Source organism: Schistocerca gregaria, chromosome 3 (assembly GCF_023897955.1).
Source record: "Schistocerca gregaria isolate iqSchGreg1 chromosome 3, iqSchGreg1.2, whole genome shotgun sequence".
Classification (NCBI taxonomy): domain Eukaryota; kingdom Metazoa; phylum Arthropoda; class Insecta; order Orthoptera; family Acrididae; genus Schistocerca; species Schistocerca gregaria.
Genome location: NC_064922.1, coordinates 147,497,662 through 147,510,417, shown reverse-complemented (window position 1 = coordinate 147,510,417; position 12,756 = coordinate 147,497,662). Strand labels below are relative to the sequence as shown.

General features: G+C 38.5%; 1 long non-coding RNA gene across 1 annotated transcript in view; it reads right to left on the bottom strand.

The window, feature by feature from the left end:
• Positions 1–291: 291 nt before the first annotated feature.
• Positions 292–12,756, bottom strand: part of LOC126355794 (uncharacterized) — an 80,963-nt gene continuing 68,498 nt past the window's right edge. Inside the window, exon 2 of the long non-coding RNA XR_007565533.1 lies at positions 292–1,752. This is a non-coding gene — a long non-coding RNA (uncharacterized LOC126355794). The remainder of the gene's footprint in view (positions 1,753–12,756) is intronic.

The window sequence follows — 12,756 nt, the reverse complement described above, 5'->3', positions numbered from 1 at the left end:
CCCCAAGAAATTTACCATTAAATGTGTTTTCCCCTATGCTTGCCTTTTTATTTGACATATAATGTGCACATTCCTTCCTGCAGCATATTTGATATTACTTTCTCTTCTCGCAAAACACAGATCCATCATGTGAATGTTGTACTTTAAATGCGAATAGTTTTGTACAATACAATATTTATATTTGTTTTTTTTTTCATTTGTATTATTTTATGATTATTTTAAATCTGATGTTATGCCAGTGTCTGGTGTGTGTGTCACCATATAAAAAGGATAAAAATAAAAGAAAATGAATATGTAATCTGGAAATATTTTTTACTATATTACATTGCCTTACACATAGATTCTACTTACAAAGGCATTTCCGCACTCGTCTGGATATACAAACATAATCCATATGTCATTAAAAGAAATTTAATTGAAGTTCAAGATGGAATGGGTGTATCTGCAGAGGAAATTAATGTACGAAGGTAATGAAATGAAGAAATAAAACCTAGATGTTTGTGACTGGATATTATGACTTGCCAAGTGGGAAAGATTACCGTGATGGGACACTTTTCTAAGAAGCTCAAAAGCATTGTAATGTTTTTACCAATACAACAAATCATTGTGTTACAAAAACCATAAATAAATTTACAAAAAGTGTGAGGTTTTGATAAAGCTATTCAAAATCGTGGAATGTAATACGTCAAAAATCTTGTGTGCATACTATTGGTGGACATAGTGTTATTTAGTGAAGTACTTAAGATTACTGTCAAATGACGTCAGCTGACAGATCTCCAATGTTCTGAAGAACTACCTTGTTACAGTAAATATGTTAAAACTGGACAGCTCTATAAAAATGAAGATTGTACTGAACAGAGATGAAAAAGTGAATAATGTTGGTGGTATATGAAGTCCTTGTAAATCATAACAGCGAATATTTGCAAAAATTAAATAAAGTAACAAAAATGAGGTCTGTGACAAACTTCAATGTTGATTACCTCCTTTAATAATCTGATAAGCTTCGACTAGTATCTGTGACTCATTAGTAGTAACATTTACATTATCAGTGTAATATGTTGTCATAACTAAATTAATAAATGGTTTTCTCTCTTTTGTAACCATATACTGAAGTATAGTTAGCATTTTATTAGATAATTAAAAATAAAATATGTAATATATTCTTTTTTTGCACGTTAATGTTGATACTTTTGTGCCCATTAATTAATTACTTTTTTTATGGTTTGACATTGTTGATTTGTTGTGCGTGCGTGTGTGTGTGTGTGTGGGGGGGGGGGGGGGGGGTAGTGTCTATAATCTGTAATACTAATGGTTCGTTGATGCTATGAGTATGCTTCAAAGGCACTGCATTGTTGTCATCAGGCTAGTGTATTCATCCATTTTTCCTAACTATTTCGACTCTTAATACAAGTCAGTTTACTTGTGATTTAGCTTTCTCATGTCTAGTATCCATTTCATTATGATTGACCCCTTGCTTCAGGCTTCTCTTGTGGTTTCACAGTGTGATGCAAGTAATGTTGTAGCATTGCCCCAAAGTATTGAATGTCTCTGGTTTCATTTGATGTGTAAGTGTTATGGTTGTGAAGGGATGGAATTCATGGACATAATATTGGAAAAGTTTGGTTTCCAACCTTTTTGCAAATTGTCATAAAATCTCTTGTTTAATTGACATTTTCTTGCACTGTATGCTCTCAGATGCTGTGTTGTCAAATCCTTGTCCTGGAAGTTGCAATCGACTCTCGTCATGGTGATCTGTGAAGAAGAAATATATTTTAGTATTTCTGCAGACAGAACAGAAGTATACCTTATCTATTGGCCACTTAGATATGAGTGCCCTACATACTGAAAACATTGGCAAAATCCTGATCAATTAATTGTGTGCACAGTTAACATATCTTCAATGTAAACATCTACATAAATTATGTTTTTACTACAATTTCCTTGTTATTGCACTGCAACAACAGCACAATGCTACTGTGCTCAATTGCAGTCCTGCATGGACTGCTGTAAAGAAAGAATGATTTTGCGAGTCAGCAAGGTATGACATATTGCTTTTCACTATGCACTTGATTGATGAAATTAGAGTTCATCCCTTACAAAATGGATATTGGTTCAGGTGGAGTAATGTTCTGTTGCCACATACAGACTAACTTATATTTTGCTGATGCACAATAGACACACATTTAATGGGAACATCTAGTAGTACTGATGTTACGAATCATTTTACTAGATTGTTTTACATGTATTCAAAAGATGATTTGATATGGGTCATCATACTCTCCTCTCTGTCCAAGGAGGATTGGAGCTGATTTAGAAAGTCGAATGTTGCAAAGACAGTCTGAATTAGGGTAGACTTACTCACCATCTAGAGGGGGCATTGAGCAGCAAAAGTTCTTAACAGTATAATTGACTGCTTTTCTGCGAATGGTTTCATGTTGTTGTTGTTGTTGTTGTTGTTGTTGTGGTCTTCAGTCCTGAGACTGGTTTGATGCAGCTCGCCATGCTGCTCTATCCTGTGCAAGCTTCTTCATCTCCCAGTGCGTACTGCAGCCTACATCACTCTGAATCTGCTTAGTGTATTCATCTCTTGGTCTCCCTGTACAATTTTTACCCTACACGCTGCCCTCCAATACTAAATTGGTGATCCCTTGGTGCCTCAGAACATGTCCTACCAACCGATCCCTTCTTCTAGTCATGTTGTGCCACAAACTCATCTTCTCCCCAATCCTATGCAGTACCTCCTCATTAGTTATGTGATCTACCCATCTAATCTTCAGCGTTCTTCTGTAGCACCGCATTTCGAAATCTTCTATTCTCTTCTTGTCCAAACTATTTATCGACCATGTTTCACTTCCATTTTAATACATACTCCAAATTTTTCTTTTGTTTCTTTTACTGCTTGCTCAATATACAGATTGAATAACATCGGGGAGAGACTACAACCCTGTCTCACTCCCTTCCCAATCCCTGCTTCCCTTTCATGTCCCTCGACTCTTATAACTGCCATCTGCTTTCTGTACAAATTGTAAATAGCCTTTAGTTCCGGGTATTTTACTCCTGCCACCTTTAGAATTTGAAAGAGAGTATTCCAGTCAACATTGACAAAAGCTTTCTCTTAAGTCTACAAATGCTACAAACATAGGTTTGCCTTTTCTTAATCTAGCTTCTAAAATAAGTCGTAGGGTCAGTATTGCCTCACGTGTTCACACATTTCTACGGAATCCAAACTGATCTTCCCCGAGGTCGGCTTCTACCAGTCTTTCCATTCGTCTGTATAGAATTCACGTTAGTATTTTGCAGCTGTGACTTATTAAACTGATAGTTAGGTAATTTTCACATCTGTAAACACCTGCTTTCTTTGGGATTGGAATTATTGTATTCTTCTTCAAATCTGAGGGTATTTCGGCTGTCTTATATGTCCTGCTCACCAGATGGTAGAGTTTTGCAAGGACTGGCTCTCCAAAGGCTGTCAGTAGTTCTAATGGAATGTTGTCTACTTCCGGGGCCTTGTTTCGACTTAGGTCTTTCAGTGCTCTGTCAAACTCTTCACGCAGTATCGTATCTCCCATTTCATCTTCATCTACATCCTCTTCCATTTCCATAATATTGTCCTCAAGAACATCGCCCCTGTATTGACCCTCTATATACTCCTTCCACCTTTCTGCTTTCCCTTCTTTGATTAGAACTGGGTTCCCATCCGAGCTCTCGATATTCATACAAGTCGTTCTCTTTTCTCCAAAGGTCTCTTTAATTTTCCTGTAGGCAGTATCTATCTTACCCCTAGTGAGATAAGCCTCTACATTCTTACATTTGTTCTCTAGCCATGGCTGCTTAGCCATTTTTCACTTCCTGTCGATCTCATTTTTGAGACGTTTCTATTCCTTTTTGCCTGTGTCATTTACTGCATTTTTATATTTTCTCCTTTCGTCAATTAAATTCAGTATTTCTTTTGTCACCCAAGGATTTCTACAAGCCCTCGTCTTTCTACCTACTTGATCCTCTGCTGCCTTCACTACTTCATCCCTCAAAGCTACCCATTCTTCTTCTACTGTACTTCTTTCCCCCATTCCTGTCAATTGTTCCCTTATGCTCTCCCTAAAACTCTGTACAACCTCTCGTTCTTTCAGTTTATCCAGGTCCCATCTCCTTAAATTCCCACCTTTTTGCAGTTTCTTCAGTTTTAATCTACAGTTCATAATCAATAGATTGTGGTCAGAGTCTACATCTGCCCCTGGAAATGTCTTACAATTTAAAACCTGGTTTCTAAATCTCTTACCATTATATAAACTATCTGATACCTGTCAGTATCTCCAGGGTTCTTCCATGTATACAACCTTCTTTTATGATTCTTGAACCAAGTGTTAGCTATGATTAAGTTGTGCTCTGTGCAAAATTCCACCAGGCGGCTTCCTCTTTCATTTCTTACCCCCAATCCACATTCACCTATTACGTTTCCTTCTCTCCCTTTTCCTACTACTGAATTCCAGTCACCCATGACTATTAAATTTTCATCTCACTTCACTATCTGAATAATTTCTTTTTCATCATACATTTCTTCAATTTCTTCGTCATCTGCAGAGCTAGTTGGCATATAGACCTGTACTACTGTCGTAGGCGTGGTCTTCGTCTCTATCTTGGCCACAACAATGCGTTCACTGTGCTGTTTGTAGTAGCTTACTTGCATTCGTAATGTTTTATTCATTATTAAACCTACTCCTGCATTACCCCTATTTGATTTTGTATTTATAACCCTGTATTCACCGGACCAAAAGTCTTGTTCCTCTTGCCACCGAACTTCACTAATTCCTACTATATCCAAGTTTCACCTATCCATTTCCATTTTTAAATTTTCTAACCTACCTGCCCGATTAAGGGATCTGACATTTGACGCTCCAATCCGTAAAACGCCAGTTTTCTTTCTCCTGATAATGACTTCCTCCTGAGTTGTCCCCACTCAGAGAACCAAATGGGGGACTATTTTACCTCCGGAATATTTTACCCAAGAGGACGCCATCATCCATTTATGCATACAGTAGAGCTGCATGCCCTCGGGAAAAATTACGGCCGTAGTTTCCCCTTGTTTTCAGCTGTTCGCAGTACCAGCACAGCAAGGCCGGTTTGGTTAGTGTTACAAGGCCAAATCAGTCAATCATCCAGACTGTTGCCCCTGCAATTACTGAAAGCTGCTACCCCTCTTCAGGAACCATACATTTGTCTGGCCTCTCAACAGATACCCCTCCGTTGTGATTGCACCTACGGTATGGCTATCTGTATCTCTGAGGCAGGCAAGCCTCCCCACCAACGGCAAGGTCTATGGTCCATGGTTTCATTGTCAATTTTAAGTTGATGCAACATATTCAGTTCTGCATATCTTCAGCTACTACACCAGTGAAAAAAAGTGTAAAATGTGGTGAAATAATAAATAGGATGGAAACTTCAAAATTTTTAGGTGTCTGTATTGCTGAGAATTTAAACTGGAAAGAGCACAGTTTGTAACTCCTAAAGCAACTTATTTCAGCCACATACGCATCTGACATATTTTGCATATTTTCATTCAATAATGTCGTGTGGAGTAATGTTCTAGGGCAATTCATCTTTATGAAAGTAAGTCATTATTGCTGAAAAATCTCCTGTAGGAATAATATGCGGTGTTCAGTTTGTAGACATCTGTTTAAAAAGTTGGGAATTTTGACTACTGCTTCATGGTACATTTATTACCACATGAAGTATGTTGTATGTACCCAATTGCAAACCTAGAAGAAAAAAATGTCATTATTCCACATTAACCCTTAACTAGTATCGACCGTCTGTCAGACTGTTACAAATTTTTGTGTCGAGATGTTTCTCGCACCCCTGCAAAGCCAAATGGACTCTTCCGGGTACCTTCTTACTGGCTGTCAAGCTACACATGCGAGCATTCTTGCATTGTTGCTGCTCTTTGTTTCATAATTATTAGCCTTGAGACGTCTCACAGACGTATCATAGTGTTTGCGTGCTGTGTTTTTGTTGCATGCTTCTGTTTCTCCATGGCGGGGAGAGCTGGGCCTTCTATGCAACGTGTGTTATGTGAGGCAGATGTGGACGTTCAAGATTGCCCCATTGAATCTTCGGATGAAGACTTTGATGACAGGGATAATGACCCTGATTTTGAGATATTTAGTGATCACGACACTAATTCAGAGCAGGAAACTGAAAGTGATAAGACGTGACAACTGATGACGTTGGAGCTTACTTCTTCAGTAAGAACATGTTTTCAATGGAGAAAAAAGCAGTCACCTGCTAACGTAAAAACAAGGCAACACAACATTGTCTTGCTGCTTCCTGGACTGCGACCGATGGCAAAAAGTCTTGGAGAAAACCCTCCTGTTTTGGAGGTATGGAAACTGTTCTTTACACCTGACATTCTAGACGAAATCATTCGATGGACACATCTGAAAATATCTAAGCTTAGAGCACAGTATGGTAATGATCGCTTATCCTATCTACAAGATGGTGTTATTGAATTGAAGGCTCTAATTGGGCTATTAGTGTATTCAGCCATTTTCAAGTCTGGGAACGAGTCTGTTTAAAGCTTGTTTGCAACTGATGGAACAGGCAGAGATGTTTTCAGATGCACTGTTACCAAAGAAAGATTTCTCTTTTTATTGTCTGCATTACGATTTGACAATGCAGATGATCGGGTGGAAAGAAAGAAAATAGACAAATCAGCAGCAATTTCACAAATCTTTTTGCGTTTCATCGAAAACAGCCAACTTAGCTACTCTGTAGGTGCAACAGTGTGTGTCAACAAAATGCTTGTTCCTTTTCATGGAAGGTGTGGGTTTAGAATGTACATGCTAAACAAACCGGCATAGTATGGCCTGAAAGTTCAGTGTTTGACTGACGCTCGTACAAATTACTTGTACGGCGCACACATTTATTCTGGAAAAGGCAGCGACAGTCACACCCTTCCCAGCCATGAGAAAGGTCAGTGTTCCCATACAGGCTGTTCTTCGATGGCGATACTTATTGAAAACACAAGGCGAAATGTTACAGGTGATAACTGGTACTCATCAGTAGAACTAGTCAATGAACCTTCAAAAAAAGGTCTCACATATGTTGGTACGCTGAAAAAGAACGAAAAGGAGATCCCACAGAACTTCTTACCTAACAAGAAACGTGGTGTGGAGACATCTGTTTACGGTTTTACAGAAGAAATGACTTTGGTTTCCTTCGTGTCCAAGAAGTCCAAAGCTGCAATACTGATCTCTTCTATGCACCATTCAGTAAACAATGATCCTGAATCAGGAAAACCTGAGATCATCCTATTTTATAACACAACAAAAGGTGGTGTGGTCTGTCTCGACCAAAAGTGTGCAGCTTATTCGTGAAGTCGCCGGACAAGAAGATGCCCTTTGGCCATTTCCTTCACATTAGTGGATGTTGCTTGCGGTATAAATTGTTATGTGGTACATTAAGCTTTTCCAATGGCAGAGGTAATGACGAGATTGAGCTTCATGAAGACTCTAGCAAGAGACCTAGTTGAACCTCATATGAAGCGTAGAATTTCTATTGGATGCTTCCCACGAGAGTTGAGTGGCACCATCAGAAGAATACTTCACTTACAAGATGAGCCTCAGACACCGAAAGAAGAATTCGAAAAACGTGTGTCTTTTGCCCTCCTCCTCTGAAGAGGAAAACAAGGTGTCCTTGTCAACAGTGTGGTGTTCCGATTTGTTTGGGAGTGTTCCAGGAAGGTCTGTGTGAAGTGTTTGCAGGTGGAAATTGACTAAAGTATGATTCAGTGGCACATGAGAAAAAGTGTTTAGTTTTTACTTGAAATTTTAGAAGTAAAATGTGACAGTTTCTCCATTCATAGACTTACGGACTGAAATATTCGCTCTACATTGCAAAGATGAGTCGCAAACTGAAAGCAGAGTTCGCACACAATTTATCGTATGTCAAGTTGGATTTTTCCACCTAGTTGTATTGCCAATTTGTAATATAAACCCTCTTATGGAAATCTGTGTGTGAGTAGGGAGCTAACAACTTGCTGTTATTTTTGTAACTCATAAAATAAAAATATACTCCAGATTTCACTTTGTTTTAATTGTCGAAGTGTTTAAAATTCTAAACTGTTTAAAAAAAGTCAATTTTCTACTAAGGCCACCTCTAAGAAGTGTAATGAATGACAGGAAGTCAATAAACTATATATATTCTGCAAAATTCTCATTTGATGTATAAAATATAAAAATGCAATCTGTGAGACCTCTCCACAGTAATTGTGTTCCTGTGAATGATCATAGTAGTTAAGGGTCAAGGTTGTTTTCAGCACAAAAATAGTGCATAATACTGCAACCAAAATTTTGATGACTTACTCCATGATATAAAATGTCTGACAGATAGCAAAGTACAATTTGAAAATAAACTGAAAAAATCTCTTCTTGACAAATTATTTTAGAATTTCTGTTATTGTCTTGTGTAAAAAATGGGTAGCAATTACTAACTCACATCTGTATATTTAATAATTAAAAAAATGCCTTATAAATGTTCAGCATGTTGCCACATTTACAAATTTGTGATGTGAATGTAAAATGACTTGTTTCACTTCATTAAGATTTATCAAATGTTCTGTTGAAAATAAAGGCATGGAACCAACTTTCACACACACACACACACACACCTGCGGTCATGGAAGGGCGACAGTCGGGCCTATGTTGGGAGTTGTTTGTATGTGGCTATATTCCATCTTTCCCATTGTTTTAATATTATGAAGGGTCATTATTGAGGTGGTGCTTGAAATCACATTTTTGAGAGTGTACAACTGAATTACCAGTTATATTTCAAGGGAACAGTTTCTGGCCCTGAGTACGCTGAAATTTTTAAGCACCATGAACTGTACTTAAAATGTTTATTAGCTATCATAAAGAATTAATAACTGATGCACATAACTGATATAGAGATAAATATGTAGGAGACTTTGTTTCTGCTTTTGTTCACAGATCGTGGTCGTGTGGTAGCGTTCTCGCTTCCCACGCCCAGGTTCCCGGGTTCGATTCCCGGTGGGGTCAGGGATTTTCTCTGCCTTGTGATGACTGGGTGTTGTGTGATGTCCATAGGTTAGTTAGGTTTAAGTATTTCTAAGTTCTAGGGGACTGATGACCATAGATGTTAAGTCCCATAGTGCTCAGAGCCATTTGAACAAACTTTTTGGTTTTTTTTTGTTTTATTTCTGTTTTTATGTACAGTCGTTAGTTCCTCTGTATCAGATGCTGCTAAACAAAAAAATATAGCTGAGAGAGAAAACACAGACTCATGTTACAAACCCAAAAGTAAAACTGACTATAGATGTCATGGTTTGTGAATTATGTAGCATAATTGCAATTTTATTAAAATAGATATCAAAAGGAAAATTACATACGAGAATGTAAAATAAGACATTAATCACATGCTTTAACTTGGCCCCGTATCTGATCGGTGAAAGTTGGCTGAATTCATGGGTCTCTTGAATGTTCACACTCGTTGCTAGCCTTAGCATCGACATATCAGTGGAAGGGATTCATGAGTTTTTCCTGTTACGTATCAACTTCTTCTAGATTTCATACATAATAGTTATTTCGTAGCAATAAGGTATAGTTTTCGATTACTGTCATGTCACTCCTGCAACACATTAACCCAATACATGTTTGTTTCTTACATAAGCTCTAGGCTGTCTGTCCTAGGAAGAGGAGGAAGCCAATGTGCTACAAGCTGACAGCAACCTTCTCTCCCAGCATTCTCCGTGAAGGGTCCAAGGTACAGTTAGTAATGTACGTGGTTTGTAGGCAAAGTAGTGCAAACACATAACAAATCTAAAAATACACTGTCTTCATCTGCCAGAGGCAGTTGAGCAACCGATTTTCACTTCTTGCAGCCAGGTTTGGCTACAGTGCAGCAACACATGAACATCTACATGCCATACGGAAACCAGTCTAATTGGGTTAGCTGTAGTGGTTTACATGATGTACAACCAAAGATTAAAGTTCAACCTGGAGTCTCATTACCCGAAGTAGAACAACTGAAACGTCTGTTTTTCAGAGCAAAAAAACATCACAGTCATTAGAATAAACATTCTGGTTTGTTTCCCTTTGTCCATTAATGATTTGTGTTAGTGAATTCTCCCTTTTTACTATCAATTTCAGTTCATTATAACACACCCAGCAGCCTTCCTTTCAGTCCATCCGTAGGACATGGATACATAGTCATGCCATAATTTTTATTATTTTGCATTTTCCCTTTGCTTGTTGTTGTTGTCTTCAGTCCTGAGACTGGTTTGATGCAGCTCTCCATGCTACTGTATCTTGTGCAAGCTTCTTCACCTCCCAGTACTTACTGCAACTTACATCCTTCTGAATCTGCTTAGTGTATTCATCTCTTGGTCTCCCTCTATGATTTTTACCCTCCACGCTGCCCTCCAATGCTAAATTTGTGATCCCTTGATGCCTCAGAACATGTCCTAACAACCGATCCCTTCTTCTAGTCAAGTTGTGCCACAAATTTCTGTTCTCCCCAGTTCTACTCAATACCTCATCCTTAGTTATGTGATCTACCCATCTAATCTTCAGCATTCTTTGTAGCACCACATTTCGAAAGCTTCTATTCTCTTCTTGTCCAAAGTATTTATCGTCCATGTTTCACTTCCATACATGGCTACACTCCATACACATACTTTCAGAAACGACTTCCTGACACTTAAATCTATACTCGATGTTAACAAATTTCTCTTCTTCAGAAGCGCTTTCCTTGCCATTGCCATTCCACATTTTATATCCTCTCTACTTCGACCATCATCAGTTATTTTGCTCCCCAAATAGCAAGACTCCTTTACTACTTTAAGTGTCTCATTTCCTAATCTAATTCCCTCAGCATCACCCGACTTAATTTGACTAAATTCCATTATCCTCGTTTTGCTTTTGTTGATGTTCATCTTATATCCTTCTTTCAAGATACTGTCCATTCCGTTCAACAGCTCTTTCAAGTCCTTTGCTGTCTCTGACAGAATTACAATGTCATCGGCGAATTGTGTGATTGAGACAAACATTGAGGCACCACATTTCCTCCCGTGAAAGTATGGGACAGAAATGCATGCCTTTCTTTGTGGTGCCACAGCAGATTTCTCAGACCTGACCCCATTCTATCTACTTTCTGTCCCTCTGTCAAGTGATGCGGCACCCACTGCACGCAAATTTTGTGGTATTGCAAGTGGTCTGTGATGATGGCATGCATAGAGCAATGGCTAATGCCAACCTGTACATGATTTCATTCTCCACAGTTTGTCAGTTTATACATACGAGTTTTTAAGTCCACCCCCATCACAGTAGGTATAATGGCTTGTGGGCCTGCACTGGACAAAGATCATCTTGCAGTGATGTCCGCCCTTCCCAGAACTGCACTACTTTGCTTGCCTCCATCTGAACACTTGGATGAACCCACTAGAAGGTCAGTGAAATTCGGATGTCATCTCTTCTTAGGCCTGTTTTTAATGTGTAATTGCTGAAAATTTCATTGTTGTATGTCTGTTGGTTATTGTTCAGTGCTGTGTTGAGTAGAACATTGTGTCACACAGTTTGCGAATTTTGAGATGGAGTTAAGAGGAGCAATGTGTCTGCATTAAATTTTGCAAGCAACTTAAGAAAACCTTTACAGAGATGCACCAAATTATGCAGGAAGTCTACGGTGATGAGTGCTTAAGCCGTACTTTGTAATGTTGGGACCAAGGTTCAGTCTTCAAAGTGGGTGGGGAAATGTTCTCAAAGACAAAAAAAGCTCTTCAGGTCAGGTCAAATATCAAAGCCATGCTGACAGTTTTCTCTGACTTCAAGAGGCATACCACTACTGCTTCCGGAAGTGGAAATTGAGTTGGGAGCAGTGTATCGGTTGTGGAGGAGAGTATTTCGAAGAGACCATGCACAATAAGTAAAAGTTAAGTGTAGCAAAATTTTGTGGAGAAAGTTCTGGAATGTTTGAACAGACCTCGTAGACCAGTTACCAGCAATCAAGGTCATAACCCAACAACTGTGTGCACCTGTGATATCATGATGTGGCACTATGCCATTCCCCTACCACATTGGTGACAGTATCGAAATGTAAAAACAGAGGGCACATGTCTCACGGACTGTGTATTATGACAGGGTATTTGGTTTTCATTCTATTTATCTTTATAGATGCACTGGATGCAGTTTGCGTAGGGAAAAGGAGGAGACAAATGGTGGTCTGCAGAAGTAGACAAACCAATTGAAGAGTGTTGTAAAATGTAACTTGATTGCTATTCTCAGGAGGCACCAGAATGTGTAGAAAACTTCCAAGGCCTAACGAAAAACATTGTCAACACTATGAGGAATTGCAAGAAAAAATATAAGAGGTAACACTTTACTGAAATAGAAATGGACTTCTGAAAGAACAATATGCCAGACTTTTGTAGGACATTCAAGACTAAGTAGGTATGATTCCCAAACCTCATCTTTAAGAACAAGGAAGGAGAGATAGTATGTGATGATATACGCAAAACATCTTGGCCAGATACTTCTGTACAGCTCATGAACTGTGAAGTGCTGTCTGCGATATTCAGTGATAACCAGAAAATACCAAATCCCTACTCAGAACACAAACTATACAAAAGGTGAGGAGCATCGTAAATATCTTAAACAACAAAACAGCTTCTTATAGAAAATATAATCATTGGTGAACTTGTGAAGAATTCTAACGAGAATACAACTATCAAACTGTTACATAAGTACA